We start from the raw sequence: 25,023 nt of genomic DNA, 5'->3' as shown, positions 1-25,023 counted from the left end.
GGGTTCAGCCTCCCCCTTCAGCCTCCCCCTCCAGCCTCCCCTCCTCCACTCTTTAATCTCCATTGTGCAGGTGAGATGGTGGCCTCTGCCATAACCCAGGCCACCTTCCAACTGACCAGTACAGCCCTGCCTCCCCAGCCAGGGGGCTCACTGTGAGGGATTAGAGACCTCTTTGCCTCTTCAGGGAATCAGCTGGGGGAGAGCCAGGAAGATAGGGGTGGCTTTTCTTTCTTTCTTTTTTATTTTTAATTTTGGTACCTAGGATTGAACGCAGTGGCGCTTAACCATGGAGCCACATCCCCAACCCTTTTTTATATTTTATTTAGAGACACAGTCTTGCTAAGTTGTTGAGGGCTTCACTATATTGCTGAAGCTGGCTTTGAATTGGTGATCCTCCTGCCTCAGCCTCCCGAGCCGAGGGGATTACAAGTGTGCACCACGGCTGGTGGGTGCCTCTCTGTATCTATAAACATCCCTCAGTGTCTAAGGGATTGGTTGCAGGAACCCCTGGGGTCCTCACATCCACAGTTGCTCAAGATTCTTATATAGCATAGCGTAGTATCTGCATATAACCTATGCATGTCCTCCTATATACTTTAAATCGTCTCTAGATGGCTTACAGTCCCTCACACAATGTAAATGCTTTGCAAACAGTTGAAACCCTATTGTTTGGGAAATCACCACAGGAAGAGCAAGTCTGTGCACGTTCAGCACAGGTGCTACTTTTCTCCAAAAATTTCTACCCACAGTTGGTGGAATCTGCAGGTGTGACACCCACAGATACCGAGGGCCAGTGGTGTTTTGTCAAAGGCCCCAAACCATCTCTTTATATATGTTCTCATTGTTTCAGCCTGGTGTTCCTCATTGAAGCAAATGCCATTTTTTGTCTGTTTTCTAGATAAACTGAGGGTCAGAGATAATCACTCATTTGCCAAAGCCTCATCGGTTCCTTGCTATTGAACTCCAAACTCCAAAGAATACAAAGATGTTGCCAGGTTTGCTCACCATTCTGTACAGCTCCATGCTTGGTATCTAGTAGGCACTTACTATTGGCTTGAATGGTTCATGAATTAGCAAATACATAAATGAATGGAGTAGCAAAGCAGGCTTCCTGCCCACGACTGTGGTTTCAAAGTCCTTAATAGATCGACATCACGTTTTATGACTAACCAAGGAGACCAAATATAAGGAGAAAGGGCCACAATTAACCTATGTCCTGGGCCTGGGTTTTATTAGTGGTAACCCCGTTGGATGAACTTTTTGAGTTTTAGGGTTTTTTTCTTTTTGCCTAGAACACAGTAAAACCCACGTGCACGATTCATCTGTTTTTGCCTCTTGTGTTGAGCTTTGTTTTCCGTGTGACTCGCTGTTTGACATCTGGGCAGAAGAGTTGAGCTAATGTTATAAGTAAAACACTTAAATTAAAACTTCCAATATCCCCTCAACTTATAATTAAATGTACCATCTGGTTCTATTTTACTGAAAGTTGGGGCCTAATTTAATGTTTTCCTTTTTCAGCAACAAATTTTATTGGCTGGTTCTCAATCATTTTTATGTCACAAAAACAATTACTACTGAGGCAATATTTTGAGATTATTAGACAGAAGCAATCTCTTACCTGGGGATAAAAATATTGTTTTTGGTGTGGCCAGATCATTATTTAAGCTCATCTGGGAATAAAAAAAATAGTTGCTTAGCTTAACACTTCTGTGTCATTGTGGGAAAAGGTTTACACTTTTCTCCAAGTGTCTCCATCCTACTTTCTGTTTAATTTGGATAACATCTGAGACGAAATGCTGATTTCTGCACATTTTAACAGGGTTGAGCGTCATTCGGGGGGCGTCTTAAAAATGTCCAGTAAGCAAGTTACAGATTCAAAACCAACTTGGAGCACACGAGAAAGTTCCCATCTTCGTGACAGCTTTCCTAAATGAGGCAGTAGAACGTGAAGAGTGTTAATTAATATTTGAAGAGAATGGTCTTCTCAAGAGGTGATTCTCATTTTCTCTCCACCTCCCATCCATGTTCAAAGGCTGTAGTCACTTAATCATTTTAACAAGCCATCTGATTTCCGTTTTTTTTGAGTCACAGTCTCTAATCTTCTCCATATTCTCTGCACAGTTGTTCCCGGCGACATAATTAGGAGCTGGGTCAGTGTGTGTGGGTATGTGGTATTGATGTCACATTCGTTCATTTTCATTTTTAAATGTTTGTTAGGATCTCTTTGTAGTTTTTCAGTCAAAGAAATGACTTCCCTTCAGTAGCACGCCATCTGAAGCAAAGGCGGTCAAGGATGTATTAATTCTGAAAAAGAGAGTCTAAAGGCAAGACGAAGTGACTAATACCCTCAACTCCAAGTCACGGAGCACAGACAAGGGTGCCCTGAGAGTGGACCCTTGAATTTCTTAATAAAAACTACAAGGTAGAGAGATTGCCTCCTTTATTTTTAAATCTATATGGTAGAGTGTCAGAAACCCATCTGAGAAAAGTGAGTTGGTTCAAAATTGGGGTACAGACCCGGGATGGTCATCATGATATGGCAAGTTCTAGCCACCCAGCGAATATTTTTCTCTTTCTTTTTTCATCCCTAACCCCTTTTTATTTTTTATTTGGAGACGAGTTCTTGCTAAATTGCCTAGGGCCTCACTGAATTGCTCAGGCTGGCTTTGAATTTTAACTTCTCCTGCCTCAGCCCCTGGAGTAGCTGGAATTACCAGCTTGTGCCACCACCCCTGGCTCACCCAGTGAACGTTTAAGGAGTGCTTAACACGTAACCAGTAGTGTTCTCTCTTCCGAATGTTTCAGAGAACCAACATGGTCCCTGCTGTCGTGGATTCTGTTATAATCCAATATCTTAAATTTGTTATTGTGACAGAATGCCTGAGATAATCCATGTATAAAGAAGAAAGGTTTATGTTGACTCATGATTTCAGAGTTTTAGTTCATGGTTGTTTGGCCCCATTGCCTTTAGACCTGAGGCATATAGAGAGTGTGGGACAGGGGAAGCTGCTCCTCTCATGGTGGCTGAGAAACAAAGAGACACAGGAGCCTGGGCTCCCAATAGCCTCTTCCAGGACACACCTCCAATTACCTAACTTCCTCCCTCTAGACTCCACCTTTTAAAGGTTCCACTCCTTCCCAGTAGTACCAAAGGCTGGTAACAAAACCTTTCACACACATGACCCTTTCTGAACACTTACCCAAACTCTAACATCCAATTTATGTTTAAAACAAAAAGAACAAAAATATTGACACACTTATGCAAAAATATGCTTAGATCACTGAGTAGAAATAGCCTTCAAAAGATGTGGATGATAGCCCAAGGTTAGCTTCTGGGAGCAAAATGAGAGTGAGACATTAGCAAAGGGATCTTTGTTGGTGTTTTAGCTTTATCTATTATTGATGATGTATGGTTAAAATATTTAAAAATGAGAATGCATGTTTGACTTCATGGTGCTTGACAATAAAATAGTAAAGATAAAAGCAAAGCACAAAACAGCAAAAAATGAGCAGCAAGGAGGCATGTCACACAAGAAGGATGATTTGAACAGGTAGTGAAGACAGGAATCAGAATTGCACCGCTCGTCACAAGAAATATGTCCAGAGTCCTCCCGTTCTCACCACTTTGACAGCATAGTTAGGTTGCCCCTGAGCCCTGAGTCTGTGGAGAGTCACACATAAGCCGCCACATTTTCCAGCAAATGCCACAATGTCATTCTTCTTTAAAGCTGAGAAATATTTCCATGGTATCTGTGTGCACGTGTGTGTGTATCATATTTAAATCATGCATCAAAACTGCATATTTAGGGTGGACCATGCAGTGTTTCGATACATGCTTCCATGTGTCATGTTCTAATCAAACATTTGTCCTCAAACTTTTACCATTTCTTTGTGGTGAAAGCATTAAAAATCCTTCTCTTAGTTTTTTAAAAATATATAGCACAGCCAGGTGTGGTCATGCCCACCTGTAATCAAGGTGGCTCAGGAGGCTGAGGCAGGAGGATTGCAAGTTCAAAGCCAGCCTCTGCAATTTAGCAAGGTCCTAAGCAAATCAGCAAGACCCTGTCTCTAAATACTGTATAAAAAAGGGCGGAGGATGTGGCTCAGTGGTTAAGCACCCCTGTGTTCCATCCCCCCAAAAATGTATGTGTATACATTTGTGTATATATATATATATATATATATATACATATATATATACATATACATACCCCCATATATATATATCGCAGTATGATTATCTACCCTGCTCCATAACTGAACACCAGAGCTATCTAACCCTAACTTAGCTGCCACTCTTTTTCCTTCTTCCCTCCCCTCTTCTCTCCAGCCTCTGGTAACCACTGTTCTCCTCTTTTCTTCTATGGGAACAATATTTTTAAACTCCACACAAATGACATTATGCAGCCCCTATCATTCTGTCCTGCTTCTGTCCCTTTGGTGTGGTGACCTTGAGTTCCATTCATGTTACAAATGACAGGATTTCATCCTTTCTTATTAGTTATTATTTCACTGTCTTACTGAATTCTTTCCTTGCCTCTGATTCTCTTGCAATTTCGAGGCAATTGGATGTCAGGATCAGAGTTTGGAGAGGTAAAACCCAATAGTAAAGAACCTAGGTAACAATTTTACTGAGGAGGAGAAAACCGGGAATAGTCATCTTGCATGTCCTTTGTAGAGGCTGTGTCTAGAAATTACCAGCTCTGAATATGGAAATATTGGGTCAATAGAGGTAAAGTCTTTCCCCCTTTTGAGTGGAAAAGCTTGAGTTGAAAGCAGCCAGTTTAACAGAAGCTGAAAACTGAGCTCCAAAGTTGAAATTCGGTTTTAATAAAATGGAGATCTGTGATGCTTAAAACAGAGAGATGCATAGAGAGAAAGATGAGGGGGCATCTGTAAGGTCCTCGCTACCTGATTAATGAAGAACTCTTCCCACCAGGCCTGTGTGCTGTGTCTGGAACCCTCCGCACGGTGTAGGCCATGGAGTGGTTTCTTCGTAGTAGGTAAATGGCCCCAGGCAATGACAGCGCTTTCAAATGCAGGCCTGGTAGGAAGAGGTCAACTTCACAAAGCAGCGCAGACTGCAGAGATCCATGTCTCCTCAGATTGGGAAGAGCTTTGTATAAATACCCAAAGCAGAACAAGTTCCTAGTGGTACTGTGTCAAAAAAAAAAGGTATTTCAATTGTTTCCTGAAGGTTCAAAATTTAGCCACCTTACTGATTTGCCCTTACAAGAATCAAGGACATTGATTTATTTCCTCTCCTAAACCGTTATCATAGGCTCATTTTAATTTTTGGAGAATTTTCAGGGATATTTTTTTTTCCAGCATTTTAAAAAATTGATTTTACCATATTACCCTATGTGATGGGTATGGAAGAAGATATTTGAAAGTGTTGGAAAATTGGCAGCTCTGATAGTTAAATGCTCATTCATTATATTATCAAAACCGGTGCTTATGAAAAGAATACAGAAGTTGGAAACATGACTTATTTCCTCCTTTGGGCCTTGGAGGTGTTCCATGCTGTTCCTAGAACACAAGTCAATTATTGACCACTAATGTATTTTCAAATAAACCGTACCTGCTCACGTTTTTTTATTCCCTTTATCGGCCCTAACAGTTGGGTAAGTGGCCAACCACACATCCTAGTTGAGCAAAGAGAATCAGAAGCTCTGTCATGCACTTTGTTGATATGTGAAATGTAGCCACAGAGGCCCCTGATCACCAATGGTGGAAGAACCACAGCCAGGTGCTATGGAGAACAACTGGAATATTCCATTACCATTCCACCATGACCCAATAGACTCATTTGCCTTCCAGTTCCATATCAGAGTTCAGGTCATTAGCATACAAACACCCTTCCCAGGGCACACTTTCCTCCGACCACCAAACATTGCTCACCCTACATACCTTCCTATAACTAATCCCTTTCCCACACAAAGCTCCATAGTAAATTTTCAAATGGCTTGACTCCACCCCCACTCCTATTTCTGATTATTATTATCTTGGTAGAGAAGACGCTTTAGAGCGAGTGAGAAATGCAAGCTGAATGAATTATTGAAAAGCCCTTCGTATTTGATGGTGTAAGACCTGAAGAAAAGAGATCTCTCTAAATATTACAATAGAAACAGTCAGGGCCACATCGCTCGCAAGAAAAATGACAGGAAGCCAAATATTTTTGAATATTTCTTTCTAAGACTTGACAGACTATTAATGGGATATTTCATTTCATTTGTTTAAAAAATCCAGTACATTAAGCATTAAAATTTCCTCTTCATCTACTCAAATGTCTCAATAGCAGTGATAATATTATTGCTCTTAATGTAAAGTAGAATTTCAAAGCACTTCATCTTTGCATTTATACAAGTTAATATCACCATTAATGAAGAAAGTGACTCAAAATGAAACCCATTACATCTCCTTGATTTGACGGTGTTATTTAGAGCAGCCATAAATATTTGTTGCAAATTATCAGGCAGATTGTCTATGTTAAAAAAAAAAAAATTCTCTTGAACAAATAGTGAAGTAAGCTGCATGTCTTCATTCTGAAACAAGCTGAGGAATTGGGCAATTTTCTCCAAACTCAGGGCTTTTCTCAAATGAGAATATTCACTTCAGGTATCTGCTCATTAAAATTGTCGAAGAATCTTTCAAAGTTCTATTTCAGCTACCCCAGGCATGCAGACAAAAGGGATACAATACACAATAAACATGTCAAACTTTGACAGGTGACCTGTGTTCCTCGATTTTCCTTTAATGCAAGGTCTTCTGATTGAACTTAATCATGAGAAGATAATTTTGTCAAAGAAGCGTGTGCATAATTGTGTTTAAGGATCAGATACCATCCCCTTTAGAAACACACAAAGATTTTTTTTAATAATGGATTCCCGTACTTAAAACGGATTAGTGTATCCAAGGGGCAGACTTGCTGTAGAGTCACTTTTTCGGGGCATTTTTGCATTGTGATATTTTCAATTAAGCAAGCATGTATTATTAAAATCACTCCCTCTGCCTCGCCTATGATAATAAGTAGGAGAGAAAGGAGGAAAAGCCCCAATAAAGCATCAGACCTAGCATTGGTCCCTACACAAAGGATGTCTGAGAAAGGAGATGGTTCTGAGAAGGATAACAATGGTGCCAAAGTCGGTCCTCCTAATCAAAGAGAATTCTGAGATGTAAATGTGGTTTCCACCAGGCGGCAGGTATGCAGTGGCCATCCGCAAGAACAAGCTCGGAAGCTTGTTAGCCAACTTTCTTGGAATTAAGAGTTTGTCAAAGAAACACATCTCCATTCTTCCCTCTGCGTCTCATCTGTCTTTCCCCACGACACATGGAGCAAAGGTGTCGATCCCAGGGTGGCGATGATAAGCGCCACACACAATTATTGAGCACCTACTGTGTTCCGGGAACGTGGTGTTTGCTTTTCAATGAAGTCCCCGGCAACCCGGTGTCTCTCCACTGCTAATTAACTGCTGGAAATTAAAACTACACGCCAGCCGCAGAGGACATCCGGGGGTAGCTAGCTTCCTTCCCTTCGAGTCGGTGAGCGCTGGAAAGGAGCGAGATGGCATCGGGATAATGCCTGCTCCTTCTCCTGGTATTGCAGGCTTTGTCATTTGATAACGTCACTTTGGGGGAAGGGAGGTGAATTAGATTAAGTTAAGGAATGCAGCTGTTTGCAGCAGGAGGCTCCAGACTATTTGAATAAATCATTGATATTGTTTCCAATCAAATGGGGTGCTGATTTCAAGAGGCAATTGGAATCAGTCCAGGGCTGTCATCTCATAAAAGGCTTCCCCGGGGCCAAATCCAGTTACTTCGCAGTGTCTCCCCTTCATATCCTGCAATGTGTCTTCCACCTCTTTTCCAGAAGTTATGTCTTGTCCCAGTGTGGATATGATCTCAGGATCAGTTGTATTAATCTAGTCCATTCCCATTTTAACTTCTTAATTAAATCATCACGAAGCCCGCTCTTTTCCTGGGAGAAGAAGATCCATTCCCTCAGTCTTTCTGAAATTGTTGCTTCCTGGATATTTCCAAAGTTAATTTTTTTTTCTCCAAATTTTCTTTCTTTTCCTTAAGGAATTCTATCATGGTGCGTCCAGTTCTGGCTCTGGGGAGATCAACTTGCTAACAAGGTCCCTTCCTTGATTTATTGCGTTTTCTGCTAGAAACACCACCAAGTACCCGCCTCCCTGGGGTCAGGGTGACTTCATGCTGCATTGCAGGCAGGGGAAATATTTCCCCACCATCTGGTTTCAGAGGGTGTTCTATGTGGGCCGTGGGTCCTCTCCTCCTGAGCAAGGTGGTATAAGCACTCTGTTGTAAATACGCTCCTTGCTTCTTGGTCCAAAAGCTAAGTGCAGCAAATCCATGACACCCCCAAAGCCTCTATTTCTAATTCAGAAAAAAAGAATGGCCAAAGTAAAATGAGGTGATAGTACAGAACATTCTAGTATTTTAACAGAGTCCTGTGATTGCCAGAGGGTTCTTATCTTGTGCACTCAAACCAAGAAGTCCCTGGGCGACAGATGTTGAGCATACAGAAGCAGACATGCGAAGCAAGGAAGGAAAGCTCCCACAGCTTGGGAGAGGTCCCTACGGGGGTGTCATTGGTGGCTCTCTGTCGAGGGGTTTTTGTGCTGTTTTAGGAAGAACTAACCTTTCGTTGGAGAGTCTCTCTGTCTCTTGATTGATTGTTCTACTTTCCTGACTCAATTGCAAGCGTGGAGTTTTAATTTCTTACTCCCCTAACAGGTTTGTTCATCTGAGTTTGTCCCGTTCTTGTTCCTTAAAACCAAAGAGTGGCTTGGGTTCAGAACATCTCCTGGGGATTGACTGACGTTGGGGTAGACAGGAAGGCCTGGTCAACAGCAGAAAGTGTGGCCCCAGGCAGGCCGGGCCGCGCAGCCAGGCAGACACAACGGAACAGAAAGCCAGCTCTCGCCTGGGTTTCAATCTGGGGTGTTGGGTTTCCATGTTCCCAGGTCCCCTTTGCTCCCTCCCACCTCAGTATTCCTTTCATTTCTGAAAGAACGACCGGGTCCTCTGTCGGTTAGCTTTGTGTGGAGCTGAGAGGAGACCAGAGTGAAACTTTTGTCCTCCTTGTTTTTAGTGACGGGGTTTTATCATGGATTTTGGAGGTCATGTAGTTCAGCAGTGAACCGCCACGGTGCTGTAGAAAGCACTTGGGTGTGATGGTTTGGGGGTGGTCATGGGGCCCACATTTTGCAGGAACTTGGAGGTAGCGCAATGCAGACCCTTCATGGCGGCCTGCACAACAGGCCAGTCAGGGGACTCAAATTCCCCCCTCAGGGCTCAGGAACACGGGCTCTGGGCAGGCAAGCTGAGAACTTCAGGGTTGGGTTCACACACGCAGATGATTCCCATGGTTCACAGGCCCTGATTGTGGTACTGCAGTAGTTTCTGCCCACCTCATACCACCCTGCCTCTTATCCACAAATAACCCGAACTCTGACCTCAGGGAGACCAGTGTAAACCCCGCTCCCTCTCCACCAGCTCAGCCCTCTAGTGAGTAAACCTTCCTCTCCTGGAAGCCCTGGTGGGCATAACAGGTCTGGTCCTGCAACAGTCCGTCTTAGACTCTTTCATTATTTAACTTCAGTCACGGAAACCTCATTGCCGAGCCGACTTACAAACAAACAATAATAACATTGCAAACAAATCAGGTCGTTTTAGGGAGAAAACTAGGACATAAACTCAACACAGATAAATTCTGTGCTAATATAATCCCATCTCTTGGTGTCCTACATTCTGAAGAATTGATTTCTTTTTCTATGCGTACAAGTCTAGAGAAGTACAGATTTCTTCAGTGGTGGAAATGTTCTATATTTTCATAGTCCAGTGTGACCATCACAGGCACATGGGACTTGAAGTGGGGCCCGTGTATGTGAGAAAATAAATTTTTGGTTTGATTTGATTTTAACCTGTTTAAATTGAGAAGGTCTCAGGTTGCTATCAGCTACTCTATTGATAGTGCAGATCTAGAATATGGACCTAAAATGGGTAAATTTGAAATCATCATTTAAATTATAAATTTCAGGGCTTTGTCTGCTTTTTCCTTTGAAGAGGCATTCTCTCAATAACCCTTTAATAGAATTGCAATATTCCCTTTATTCTAAGTATTTCTGTGTTTCTTTTAAAAAGGATGAAAGCATATACCTGTAAAATATCAGAGCTCGATTATGTCATGAAATTCTCACAGTAACTCTCGAAATAAGCATGCCTTTAACTCTGTCAGGAGGTAAAATTGCAACATCTTAAATATCTAAATTACCTTTAGGGTTGGTTCTGAAATTGGGCAATACTTACTTCTATAAACTAGGTTAAGTGTTTTCATCAGCTGGGCAGAGGAGATTAGTTTTATGAAGAAATACTAGAGAGAGACTGAAGAAAGCAGAAAACAGGAACAAGAAGCAGGAGAGGTCATTTCCCAGCTACTTTCCTTGAAGGTGGGGACAGGGAGACAGGACAGCAGGGAAGTAGATGATTGATGGCTACCAGGTTGTCATTTCTGCACAAGGTGTCAGGCAGCGGGACCTTCAGGATCAAGCCAGTTGAGGTCAGTCTGTTTGGGAAACTTGGCTCTTGCATCTCACCTTGCTCTCTTGGAAGGACAGATGACTTAGTTTCCATCTAGTACTGTGGAACTTTAGCACAAGATGATTCCATTTTGATTTTTAGTACGATCTATTAGAGCCAGCTGCCAAGGTCTACTCCAAAACAATGACTTTTTGTAAGTTTTGTCTAATAAATTTGTATCACAATTAAGGACAGGACAGCTTGGAAAAGTGATTTTCCGCAAATCATGCAGTCAAAACAGAGGAGAACCCATTTGGACAGTATATACTTCTCATTTTACACTGTAAGATCTTAACAAATACAACACTTGTACTACCTCCTGTGGACCAGGTTTTTCTTTGTAGACTATCAACACAATAGAACAAGATTAAGAACAGCTTCCCCTGACATTAGGGTGAGGAAACATGTAAATACTAACCCTTGCTCCTTTATAGTAAGTGCATCACAAGGTCTAGACATAAACTCATCAGGCATCCTCACACACTCAAAATTCTAAAAATTAAACATGTCTCGGAATTCCATTCTCGAAAAATCTCAGGGGAACAAACACAACTGACTTAAATAGTATCTGTATCTCAAGCAAGTAGATAATAGTCAAAAAGATGCATTCCACTTAGCAGGATAATATCCAGTTCTATCCATTCACCAACAATTGCCATAATTGCATTCTTCTTTGTGGCTGAGTAATATTCCATTGTGTGTGTGTGTGTGTGTGTGTGTGTGTGTGTGTGTGTGTATCACATTTTCTTTACCCATTCATCTGTTGAAGGACATCTCAGTTGGTTCCATAGTTTAGCTATTGTGAACTGAGCTGCTATAGACATTGATGTGGCTGCATTACTGTAGTAAGCTGATTTTAAGTCCTTTGGGTATAAACTGAGAAATGGGCTACCTGGGTCAAATGGTGGGTCCATTCCAAGTATTCTGAGGAATCTCCATACTGCTTTCCAGAGTGGTTGCCAGTCCCCAAAAACAAAGGCTGAATATTCTCTCTGATATGTGGATGCTCATACACATTAAGGGTTGGGACAGGGAACAGGAGTTGGTTGGATTATATAAGGGGGATGAGGGAAGCGAGGGGGGAGGGGGAGTAGGAAGGACAGTGGAGAGAATCCAACGTCACTTTCCTGGGCTCACGTATGAACACACGGCCAGGGTAACTGCACATCATGTGCAACCACAGGCATGGGACCCTGATTAGAATAAGTCATACTCCAGGTGTCTATTATACATCAAAATACACTCTACTGTTACGTATCCCTAAAAAGACCACATAAAAATTAAAATTGAAAAAAAAAAAAAGTTGCATTCCAGAAAACTCAGTTAGGAGCCTCCGCAAGTGACCTCGTGAGGACGTAAAGCTGCACCTACACACTGAGCACAGATTGAGAGCCTAGGAGAACTTGACTTAGAATGTATATGCTATTCTACACCAGATGTGATCTTGGAATTTGTTTTGTAACCGCAACCTTAAAACACCTCAACTCGTACACTTATGAAATTTAAAAAAAAAAATTCTTAGTTCAGAACACTTAAACCTGCTTGATTTTAAAAGATTTTGAACCATCTTTTAAGTCTATGCATGAGCTGAGCCAGTCAGAATAGGGAGAAAATAGTCTGAGTGCTAAAAACACCAAAGGCAGAGGTCGGCAGAGGCCACAGGACTCTGCTGGTGACAAGAGCCCAGAGCTCTGCACTCAAGGTGGGTCTGCAGCATAACAGCATCGTGTCAACCGGCAACTCGGCAACTTGTTAGGAATCAAAGGACCTGGGCTCCCTCTGGACACCCACAGAATCAGAACTGGCATTTTAATGAGGTTCCCAGGGGAGCTGTAGGCACTGAGCCTGGGGGTGCCCTTTTAGCATGACTTCTAAAGTCCCTTCCAGTGGGAACCAGAGACCAAGCCGAGTCCATTCAGGGTACAAAGGAGGGTCAGGGATTCAGGCAAAAACCTGAAAATCCCCAAAGGCCAGATCCAATGGGAAAGGGGAAACCAGGAAAATGACCCCCGTTTAAACAGTGATCCTAGTGAAGCGTGATCTGGGAGGAAGGAGGGGTCTGCCCTGAAGTTCCACCCCAACAAAAAAGAAAGAAAGAAAGAAAGAAAGAGAGAGAGAGAGAGAGAGAGAGAGAGAGAGAGAGAGAGAGAAAGGAAGGAAGGAAGGAAGGAAGGAAGGAAGGAAGGAAGGAAGGAAGGAAGGAAGGGAAAGAAAGAAAGAAAGAAAGAAAGAAAGAAAGAAAGAAAGAAAGAAAGAAAGAAAGAAAGAAAGAAAGAAAAAAAAGAAAGAAAGAAAAGAAAGAAAGAAAGACTGATGAGTTTTTAGCATTAGAATTCACTTCACCCCCAAGAGGCCTGGCAACCCTAAACAGAGAGTTGAGACTCCTGTGGTTGCGATTGCTAACACCCAGAGAAAAGAGACCTGAGGAAGCCAGGGGCTTTAAATTCAGGCCTCAAACAAGCCCCGTACACAGCATTCCATTGAGTACGAACTCACAGAATAAAATAAAAGGAAAGAAAGAAAGAGAGAAATACCAACCAGACCAGAACAACCGGCGGCAACACAATTCGGCAGAATCACACAGGTTAAGGCCAGCAGCATTGAACTATCAGGAAGACGAAAGATGTCTAAAAAACAGAGGAAGAAAAAAGTCACTGGAGTAAAGACGTCAGTAACAACAGCAGCAGAAAGATCCGCAGGCTATTAACACGTATATATTTTTTAATTCCAGCAAGTTTAAGGGGGAACTTATTTTTAAAACTTTCTTTCAGAAGGCAGAGCAAGATGGTGGCAGGGTAACCTCCCCACAGATGCAAGGAGTTGAAAGTCTATTTGTGCAGCAAACTCACTTCTTGGGCACCAAGGACATCAGGTGAGAGACCCCAACGCCTGCTCTTGGTATCGCAGAACAAAGGTAGATAGTGAAGAAGGCGAGAAGGAAAGAGCTGCCCAAGTCTCCCCTCTGCCAATAGAGTTTGAAGTAAGTAGTCTCCCCCAGGGAGAAGGAAAAGAAAATTAAGTACCAGCGGTTCTGTGGTGAAACCCAGCAGCTGTCAACTGGTGCTCTGGAATTGCATCAGACTGGGCAAAGGAAGCAGGGCACATAAGCTGGCATGGGGTTTTGTGCCAGGTGTAGCACGGTGAGACTCAGCAGCTGGTGGAGACGAAGCCCCTGTGTGCAGGCCAGGCCAGACAGAGCTCATGGAAGGAGCATCTGGACCAGTCCAGAGACCAAGGCAGAGGCCTGTGCACCTGTGGCATGGACTGGTATTTTAATCTGTGGCAGGTGTGGGTCTCCATGTACCCCTGACATCATAGGTCCCTATAGCTGCAAGACTTTGATGTGACCCAGGTTGGTGTCAGCCCAAATGACCAAGAGACTATCTCCACTACTGGTCCCCCAACCTTGCACAGCATAGCTATTGCTAGGTCAGTGATTGCTGATGGAGCTCTGGACATGCCCAGTTCCAGGCAAAGATTTGCACCCCCGTTGAAGAGTTGTGTTTGAGCCTGCATCACATCTAGCTGCATTATAGGCCTTGGTGCACACCTGTGCCTTTGCAGGTCCTTGGGCAGTGAAGTTCAGCATGACCCAGTTTAGTGCCAGTCCACATGGCCAAAAAACTGCCTTCACCAACACTGGGCAACAGAGTGCATGCAAGACCCCATTTTCTGGGAATGGGACAGGGTGAAAGCATAAGGCTTTGCCCTAGAACTTATTGTGAACTGGTGAGACTTAACACTGGGAAGTTTCTAGTGACTCCATCTCTAGGCATGCTTGCAGACAGTTCCTAGAACAGCTCCATTGCTGGGGGACGTCACATAACCCAGCCTATCTATTTCTATTCTATTTAGCATCCCCATGTGGCTCTATTCAGTGATCTTTAGTTATGAGTCCAAGTTAGCAATTGATGGAAAATTATAGCATTGATCTTGGTCTGACCTCAGTGTTTTGCTAGTCATTGAAATCTGTGGGCTCAGAGCATGACATATCTTGGTGGTATTTGTGGCCACAGGTGTGACATATGAGAATGGGACTGTTCTATTCATGTTCATTATGCTCAGAGATGGGCAGAATCCTTCAGGGCCTGATCACAGGCTGTTAACTGTAGATCAGGAATCTGGATCTAGGAAGAAGCTTTCGGGGACTGAATATTCTATTTAGGTGCTGTTCTGGGTTTTTCAGATCAATATACAAATAGTGTATTTGAGACAGACCTGGGCTTGGATTGCCCTCTAGTACTGAAAGAAGAGCAACACACCAAAAACAGACTCCTAGCAAACCTGGACATGGATGCCATTTAGTGTTAAAACAGTGGAAGTGACTACATGCTCAAAGGAAAGAAAAGCCTGATTAGAATTTCTGGAAAGACAAGAACAAAGGCAGGTTAGAAAGATAGGAATAGTTATCTAATTTTTCAAGGACAAGATTGCATCACATGCCAACAAATATCAAAAGCATTCACAAGGGCTGGGGTTGAGGCTCAGTGGTACAACACTTGCCTGCCATGTGTGACACCCTGGGTTTGATCCTCAACACCACGTATAAATAAATAAATAGAATAAAGGTCCATAGACAACTAAAAAAATACTGAAAAAAAAGCTTTCATGAAACCATGACCTTACTGCTCAAAAATGGTGTCAGAAACTGTCTCTCAGAGAATTTAAAACAGCTGTTTTAAACAAACTCAATGACCTTTAAGGAAACAGAAGCATTTCAGTATTCTAACAGAGAAATTTGACAGATGGACAGAATTTTTGAAAAATTCCTGAACTGAAAAGTACACTCAGCAAAATGAGTAAAGTGATAGAAGGAATCAGAATAGATCATACAGAAGAGTTAGTGGGCTAGGAGACAGGCTATTTGAACTTACAAATTTGGAGGAGAAAAAAAAATATATATATATATAATGAAGACAAATGAAGAAAGCTTACAGGAATTTGGGATAATATTAAAAGAGCAAATATTTGGGTTGTTTGGGTTCAAAAAGATTTCAGAATATGAAAGAATAAAAATCCTAAGGAAATAATAAGAGAAAACTTTCCAAAACTACAGATGAATACACATATTCACGTAAGGAAGTTCAAAGGTCACCAGTTAAATTTAAATGACTTGCATTTTGAAAGTGATAAATTCAGACGATTGACCAATTTATTCTTGTCCCATTTTTGCCTACCTGGGAGCCCATTTCTTCACTGGAAAGTTCCCACAATCATTTGTTCCAAAGTGGAAATGTCCAAAATATTTGAAAATCTTATCTAATCTATTACAGGAAGAGGCTATATTTCAGGATAGGAAATAAGTTCAAATTGCTTTCTTCATAACAGCTAAAAATGTGCTGTGGACGTATTAGGTGTTCAATAGACTAGTGTTAAGAGACTCAAGTTAATTCCAAGCATAGGAACATTTATCCATATATTATTCTTTTTTTTCATATATTATTCTTATTATTACTACTACTAAATTGATTTTGTATTAGAAAGACTGAGAATCAACCCTAATCTCTTACAATTATCAAAAGTACACAGTAAAACTAGATTTTGATGGACTCGCTTAGTTAGATTGAACATGGCAAATTAATTTTATCCTCAGAAATGAGAAATAACAACGCTTTAGATCATCTTTGTTTACCATTGGGGATTGTTGATCTATTCTAAATTTTTCTTAGATGTACCTCCTAAGGGATTTAAGATGGAATCTTACCAAAAAAGAAACCTCTTTATAATCAAAGCACGCTAAGATCCATTGTTCCATGCATATCAAAGTCATAGACCTACTAAGGAGTTGTAGCCAAATGGAAGGGATTCAGATGTTCATTTCCTAACAAACTGGGTAGCAGAATTATTTTAAGCATTGCAAGGTAGTCTCAGTCTCCAAATGAAAACAGAGAAAGTCAAGGTGCGGCATCCCACAGAGAAGTACATTTCTACCCTGGTGTGTTTTGCCAATTAATGCTAATTGGCTTCATTAAAATCCTCCAGTTGCAGAGTTTTTCAACCTCTGGCACTTAAGAATCACCTGGAAAGCTTGTTAATACGGATTTCCAAGTCCCAACCCCCAAAATTCAAGTCTGGAGCTGGTTCCCAAATTTGCCCTTTTTAATGAGCTTCTAGATGAAGCTGCTGCTGGTGGTCCAAGGACCACACGTATGTGGCTTTCAAGTCCACTGACATGTCAGCTGTCACACCACACGGATGTTATATAGGAAACAATTGTCTTGGCCATCCAGAACCGCCTTTGCATTCACCGGTAATGATGGCCTGCTTTCAAAGACAGTATTCCCGAGCATCCGTAGAACTCAAAAGTGAGAGTTGACCTTTTAGGGATGCATGACATACAGGAACCAGAAAGAAAATAGTTCAGCTCTCAATTGAGAAACCCATGCTACCTGAGTTCAGTCTTCCCACATGTTCCAATAGATGCTATTTCACATTTAACAACTGCAATAGCTATTTGGTCTTGGAATACACCAAGCCTTTTCTATGGTGGCATCCACTAGAGAGGAGGCAGATTCATTGGGCTGTATTTTCGAGGCAATTTTTTAGAATTTAACGATGCTACTTCTTAAGAGAAAAGGGAAGGAGGACTCAGAATATTCAACAGTAGCCCCAACATCGAGTTCACTTTTTCCCTAGCAATGACATCAATAGCAGCTTTCCCAACCTGATGTCAGGGCTTTGTTGTGCGATCAGCAGATGGAAATAAGGACTACCACCTACGGTGGAGGACAGAGTGCACACATCTCGCCTGTCCTGATTTCACTTTCCATCTTGAGAAAAAAAAAAAATGTGATGCAAATCCATCCCTGACATTAAAAAACAAAATGCTCAGAAGAAACAGCAGGTTGGCTGCAAAAACTTCAAACACTGAAGGACCCGTTAGGTCGTTCATTTGTTTAAATCAGTATCAAGTTGTTATAAGACGTAATTACACAGGGACCTTGGGAGGCCTCACCTGTTGAATCCCAGACTAGATGAAAATCATAATCAGATTTCTTCTGACTTGGAAGAAGCAAACTAGGATAAAGTACCCTAATAAAAATTAATCCAATGTGCGTTTTTCTTGAAAATTGCAAAATCACCTTCTCCCCTACGGGTGAGTGCATGTGATATTCCAGGTATGTTTAAACCAAATCACTCTTTCAGATCCGACAAATCATTACTTTAATTTGTCTGTGGTATTTAATTAAAACAGAATGCTTTGTCTCCAAATCTGCTTCATTAAATGCCAAAGACAATATAAAAGAGTTTTTAGGATTGCAGATTTTAGAAACTTCTCACAGGTTCTTATCCAAGAGCTGCCATTTCCTAGCTGTGTGGCCTTAAACAGTTACTTGTACCAGGATTTGCTAATCTTTAAAACACGGATCTAATCTCATAGAATTATTTTGATGAAAATGTTATAAAAAAAAGCAGTAGCTCAAGGAGTAAATACCTGATTAATAGAGGTTGCCTCTAACATTTATTGGAAATGTTTTAAAAGTCAGGTCACATAAGTTGAGGAGGTCCTTATGGTCATAGTACTAAATAGCAGTTGACTCTTAGTACTTCTAAAAATCAAACTCAGGAGTAATTAAATCCTGAAAATAGAATTTTAAGAATTCTAAAGCTTTTCTCCATGTTCCATGCATAGTTACCAATAGTAAATTAATATCATCATTTCATTAAACTTTGGAGATAGATTGTCAATCAAACTGGAAAAGCTATTCAACATTTCATACATTCATATGGTCAAAAGTTAACATGATTTCTTAAGAATCTCAACTGTTTACTTCCTAAATATTCTTGCATGGAAGTCCTTTTTCCTTTCAAATACTAAAGTTAAACTCTTGTCCTCAATATTTTCTTCTCCAGTTTTCATATTTCTTAGTTTGTGCAATTTTTTTTGCTTTTAGTTAAATTATGCTATGTAATATTCTGCCTTGTTAAAGTGATGAGATTTCAGCTGAAAATTCATTTGACAAATTATAGGAATTGCTCTGCTTTTTCATAAATAATCACCCTCAGCAATAAGATCATTCTAAAAAGGAAGTTTGAGGCTTCAAGATTAAAAGTTGTTGGTTGTCAAGAGTCTGGGAACTTTCCAGAAAAAGTGAGATCAAGTGATAGATATGACATCAACTAAGATATTTGTAAGATTTCAGGCTACCTTATGTGAATCCCTCTTCATTGTGATTGATTTATTCTTTGCTGTCTGTGACTAGGTTTAACCTGCGTGAGCATGGAGTCTGTGTGTTTAAATTCTCATCTATACCCAGAGGTGGTGAGTTACCCAAATGAGAAATACAATCTCCAGGTGGTTGATGAGATTTCAAACCCTCCCTCCAATCAAAAATTCACACCGCAGCAGTAGATAGATAGCTACAGTGACATAATTTCATGTTCAGTCCCCACGTAAATTAGCAATGCGAGTGTTAGCAGTGATCTTTCCTTGGTGAAACTGGGAAGAGTCCATTTAGAGTGGATTGCCTGGAAATGTGGTAGAGATTTCTCCCACCTTTGTATGAACATGGTCTGAGCCTTGAAGGATTGGTGTTCTGTACTCATAAGAACATGCTCTAAGCTTGATGCATAAAGGCACTGATTCCGAGAGATGTTTTATACTGACATGACCAGATGATTAAACTACCCTGCCATGATAAGATTGTTATAAACGTGATGTTGTGCACAAGTTGTGTGGCACCCCTAAAGGGTCAGAGAGCTAAGACCTCACCCACCTTGTAGGAAAGGTGGGATAAATATTTTTGTGTCTCTCTTAAGCATTTGCATATGTAATAGTTCAATGGCAGATTCCTTTCTTCTGTAGGAGAATTACAATAGGAGAATATATATATATATATTTTTTTCTAATCAGAAAATATATTTTTTTCTGAAATATATATACAGTAGGAGAATATATATATAATTACAGTAGTATAATATAATATAAATTATATTTATATATATAAATATAATTACAGTAGGAGACTATATATAATATATATTCTGATTAGGAAAAATATATATATAAATATATATATATATATATTTTTTTCTGATTAGAAAAATATATATATATATATATATATATATATATATATATATTTTTTTTTTTTTTTTTTCTAATCAGAGCCCAGAATTTATGAGTTAGCAAACTGGCTAAAGTCACTCAACATCAGTTCATTGCACACCCCAAAGTGAAACCATTTGAGGTTTTAATTGTTGGAGGAGGTTTTGTTTTGTTTTATTTTGTTTTTAATTTAGATGATATATAATGGGGGTGGGGTGGGGGGTAAGAGAAGAATGGAGGCGTTTGAATAACCTGGATTTCCTTTTTGTTTCTTTTTTGTTCTTTTCTTGTGGGGGAGGGGTGCCAGTGCCTAGATTTTCTTTTCACAATTAAATTCACATGACTGTTCTGAAGTGGAGCTGATAACCAGTGTGACTGCTGAGTACTGTAAGAAGCCTAAGCTCACATTTTAATGTGAGAAGAAAAGAGACGTTTCTATCATACATTCTTTGAGTTGGATTGATGTAGTTCACTCACCATATCTTGAAGTTTAAATCTCTCCTTGACTTTATTTCAGATTGGATTCTTTTTTTTTTTTTTTTTCTGGAAGATGAAATACTTCCACATCAGCTTTGTTTCTGGGTGAGTGTATTCTCTTTCCAGAATATCTTAACTGATGGTTTTCCCAACATTGTCTACATCATTTGGTTGTTGCTTTGATTTTGACCTAAAAAAAAAATGTGGGGAGACCAGGAGGGGAAAGGAGAGGAAGAGAAAGGAGAGAGGGAGAAGGAGGGTTGCTCTTCTTGGGAGATATAAAGAAATGACATATCTGTCCTACGGTTTGCAAAGGACTTTTATCTGCCTTGTTTTTCACTGTCAGCTAATGAGGACAACCAAAAGATCATCAGTGTGTCTAACTTCTAAGGGAGAACTATATTGCACCGTAGCTTGCCTTCATAGCAAGGCAAGATACGTTTTCTGCATCTGTTCCAAGAAGAACTGGGCTTAGAATACCTTCAGGACTTGATGTGCTCCTGCAGTATTGAGCCAGCCATAATTACAACTTCCTGTTGTTGTTATCAAGGAAATACATTATCATGCCTTATTTCAACTCAGGATTCTATTTCTGTTTTCGAGTCAAGTGTGAAATTTTTCTGACTTCTGTGCAAATTTTGTCTTGCGTGGTGATGTTAAGGATTTCAAAATGGCCACAAAGAATCCAATGAGTCAGATCATTGTTTACACAAAGTTCCTTCATTCGCTCATGTGTAACTTGTTTCTGCAACTGTGTTCCGATGGTTATTCATCTACAGGAACGTGAATACCACTGATAAAAAATGCATGCTCTCTGAATACCTTTACCTGACAGATTAGACTTTGTTAAACGTAGAAGTGTTTGTTTTTCATTAGGATGTCCTGTGTGTCTACCAAGGTACAACCTTTTCTGCTAAGGTCATGAGAAATAATGTAACAGAAAATTTCTGAAGCACATGTATGCAAATTCCATTCATAGCCATAGCAGCCTTTGTTTGAATGTATCAAGATCTTTTTATTAAGAAGGTGTGGTACCTACCGTCTCTTTCCCGGGGTTTCTAACCCATCCCATACGGCTATGGAAGTGAATTATGGAGAAACCGTGTCTATGAACACCACTGTTTAATTGAAACCTTTTGGTTGCTATTGTTTCAAAATCAGGATAGGAATCTAAATGAATTTCTTAGCTTCTCCTTTTCAGACTTATGACTATGTTCCAATCAGAAACAGAAATGATTTTATTGAAAAAAAAATCTAAAATACTGTTAATATTCAGACTTGAAGCAAGTTGAAGCCTTTTATTATATATAGCAAATGACATCCCCTTTTATTGCCTGAGGTTCCATATGTCCTCTTATTAGTGAAATATGAATGGCATTCATCTCTGTAATTACTTTCCCTTTCTTTATTCCTTCCTTTGCTCTCTCCCTTTCTCCCTTTGGATGACCTCTTAATTTTTTTTTCTTTTTAATGGGAATACAGTTGCTGATCAAGGCCATCTGAGAGCAAGCCCTTCCTGTCCCTCTGTCCTTCCATGGTCATTTTGTCCCAAACCAGACAGAGAAAACCCAGCCTACACATGTGGATTGCCTGGATCTGAATCCTGGCACCTGCACTTAGCTCTTAATGACCTTGAGCCAGTGACCTTGATTTAAATCCCCTGTACTTGCATTTTCTCAGTTATATACAATGAGAATATAATAATAATGTTTTTTTTTCATAGAAATATTTCCAGGATGACAGGTAAATATATATATATATAAATACATAAAATGGTCACTTGAAGTGCTTAGAACAAATACCTGGCACAAAGTATATGTTTAATTAATGCTAGGTCCTGCTGGTATCATTTTAACTTCTCCACAGCTGAACTCGCTGTACCTCATAGACTTTATTTTCTAAACCTTCCATGATACGGCCTATTTTGGTAACATGGGAGTGCAGCCATCTTTTCAAAGAGAAGGCGATTGAGAACAATTCAGAATAAATTAGACCTCTGAAGATACGCAGCCCCTTCACTGGAAACTGGTTTTCAAAACCTGCTACCTCTGGGGCACGGCAGCCAGGGAAACGGCCATCTTTGGGATGCACATTCGTTTGCACGTTTTCATTTTGCTGTAAAATGCCTGTTCGTGGATCAGCAACCCTGTTTGCAGACACCATCCGTTTAATGCGTCAAGTTCCTTTCAAGATGGAAAGCAGTTCAACCACGGGGTCACCTTGACGTTCTTCTCCAGAGCTGGAGGACGCGGAGTGGAATCCTGGCTGGGTGCAAAGGCCTGGGCGGCCAGCTGCTGCTTTTCCACTGGGTCGGGTTTAGGGGGCCGCTCTGCTGCTCTCCAGCTGGGTCGCTTGAGCTCAGCCCCTGGGAAATGGGGACAGTAGTCACAGTCCCCTGTCCTCTGAGTTACTGTGAAAAGATGATACAGGAAAAGCATTTAACACAGGGCCTGCAAGACAGCAGGTGGTCGACATTTGGGGACTGTGGCATGTAAAGGATGATTGACATGGTCCTGGACCTCAGTGTGAAAAAGTGGTTCAAGGTTGGTGGAATCTGTCAGTCAAGCCTCAGTGTGGGGGGACGGGGCAGGATGGCCTGAGGGTACCCTGTCATCGAATTCAGCTGCAGATCAAAAAGGAAAAGGAATCCCAAAGGCCAAAAAGGTTTGCCCAAAGATTAGAGTGCCTCTCCTTTGATCATTGGTCACAGATTTTCCCCTAATCCAGCGCACTATGGTCTGAAGATCTCAGGTAGGTTGTGCATGCATGAAGCTCTCTCATCTGCTGTCCATCAGGCTAGAGAAGTGGGCCACACAGACCCGGAATCATGAAAGGGAACAGTAAATATTAGACCCAAATTCACTTAAAAACAAAAGGGAAGAGAGATCCAGATTTCCAGTGGAGATTTGTATCCAATTAAAAAAAAAAATCAGCAAACCTGTCCAAATCGTGTGTCCATTTTTTTCTACAACGATTTTCAAAAAAGCTAACAAGAATCAAAATATGATTGTCACACATGAATGGCTGATAGAAGGTTCCAAGATTGAGTAACTCGAGTAACAGAGGAAATGTAGATTGTCCACAGTCTCTTTAAGGTTTAAAAGGAAAGAGTTAAGGAATTCCCTAGATCGATGCCATGCAATAGGGTAGCCACTGGCTAAAGTTACTTGTTTAAAATGACGTTTACATCAACTGCATTTTAAAAAAAAATTAAAAAGTATATTTCCTGGTTGTTGTGGATGCATTTCAAGTGCTCAGTGGCTGCTCGTGGCTGCCGCACTGGAGAGTGCAGATGGACATTTCCATCATCCCGAGAGCTCTATGGGGTGGGAGCCATCTGACAAGGACCAGCGCTCACTGCCCAGTGGCCAGAAGCATCAGAGGGACATGTTTTCATACTCATGAGAACAGATTTTTTAAAAAAATAAAAATTTAAAAAATGGGCTTGCCTGGATAATAAATAAGAAAATGATTCAGCCTCTTTAGAGAATTGACTCCAATCCAGCGCAGTCACTATGCAATGAAGAGTCTATCATTTGTGAAGTGGGAAAAATTCCCTAGAAGGGAAAGAGAGAAGAGGAGGAGGAGGAGGAGCAGGAGGAGGAAGAGGAGAGGAGGAGGAGGAGGAAAAGAAGAAGAAGAGGAGGAGGAGAAGGAGGAGGAAAAGAAGAAGAAGAGGAGGAGGAGAAGGAGGAGGAGGAGGAGGATAAGAGGAAGAGGAGAAGAAGAAGAGGAAGAGGAGGAGGAAGAAGAGGAGGAAGAGGAGAGGAGGAGGAGGGGGAGGAGGAGGGGGAGGAGGAAAAGAAGAAGAAGAGGAGGAGGAGAAGGAAGAGGAGGAGGAGGATAAGAGGAGGAGAAGAAGAAGAGGAAGAGGAAGAGGAGGAGGAAGAAGAAGAATCTGCACACTCTAATGAAGGAACGAAAAGAAAAAAAAGCAAACATGAAGCTAATTCTGATGGTGCCTCACCTGATTTTCTAATTTATTTATAAGCATCTTTGAAGTGTTTTTCACTTTCCAGAGTCACAACAGGGGCTTCCCCATCAATATTTATGTTACTTACATTACACTTGGGAAACAGGTAACACTTTGGGAGGCTGAGGGCGTGGAAGAAGAGCGGGTTGCTTTCCAGACCGTGTCTATCCCTGGGAAGACGCCCAGGCTGACGTGTTCCCCACTCGCCCCGGTGAACTTAAAACGGAAGGTCCATTTGATCTGCTGAGATTTTATGTGGGCAGGAAATGTCCCGTGATCATTCAGTGTGGTCCCGAGTGTAAAGCAGCGTTAGGAACTCTGCACGCGGAATTGAAGATCCAAACTCAACTCCGCCTGTTGCTCTTTACCTTGGATTGCTCTCATCAGCAGCAGCTCCTTCTGCTTTTGAAGTCAGACAAGAGGAACCTGGAGCCCTTAGGACACCAACTTTCCCCAGTAATGACACTCTTTGGACTTGAGTTGTGGGGTTTGCAAAAATGATTTCCAGCCAAAGCGTTTTCGCAAAAAGCAGCTCACTTCTCCCTCAAAATGGTCTCGTGAAATCGGGGGATATTTAAAGTTGGCTTGGAAATGTGGAAATTGGTCTTTATAGAATTAAAGGACCCCACCCCAGCCCATGGATCTCAAGTCCTGTTGTAGTGACACTTGGGTCATGCAGTGCTGCCGTACTGAGCTTCTTGGGACTTATGACCATTGCCGCTCAATTTTATGTCAGACTGGGAAGGAGAGAGGAGGAAAACGAGCAAGAAATGGAAGAGAGGAAAAGGTGAAAGTGAGAGGAGAGAAAGCTGAACCCCTTAAAAATAATTACCAGGGATAAGTCATGAGCACCGAATGTCACACGTAGCCCGGATGAGAGCCTGGAACCCAGAAAGGCCATGAGGTGAAAGTTAGGGAAAGC

The sequence above is a fragment of the Sciurus carolinensis genome, chromosome 19, assembly GCF_902686445.1.
Source record: "Sciurus carolinensis chromosome 19, mSciCar1.2, whole genome shotgun sequence".
Taxonomy (NCBI): Eukaryota; Metazoa; Chordata; class Mammalia; order Rodentia; family Sciuridae; genus Sciurus; species Sciurus carolinensis.
The sequence above is the reverse complement of the archived record's forward strand: the minus strand, read 5'-3'. Positions refer to the sequence as shown.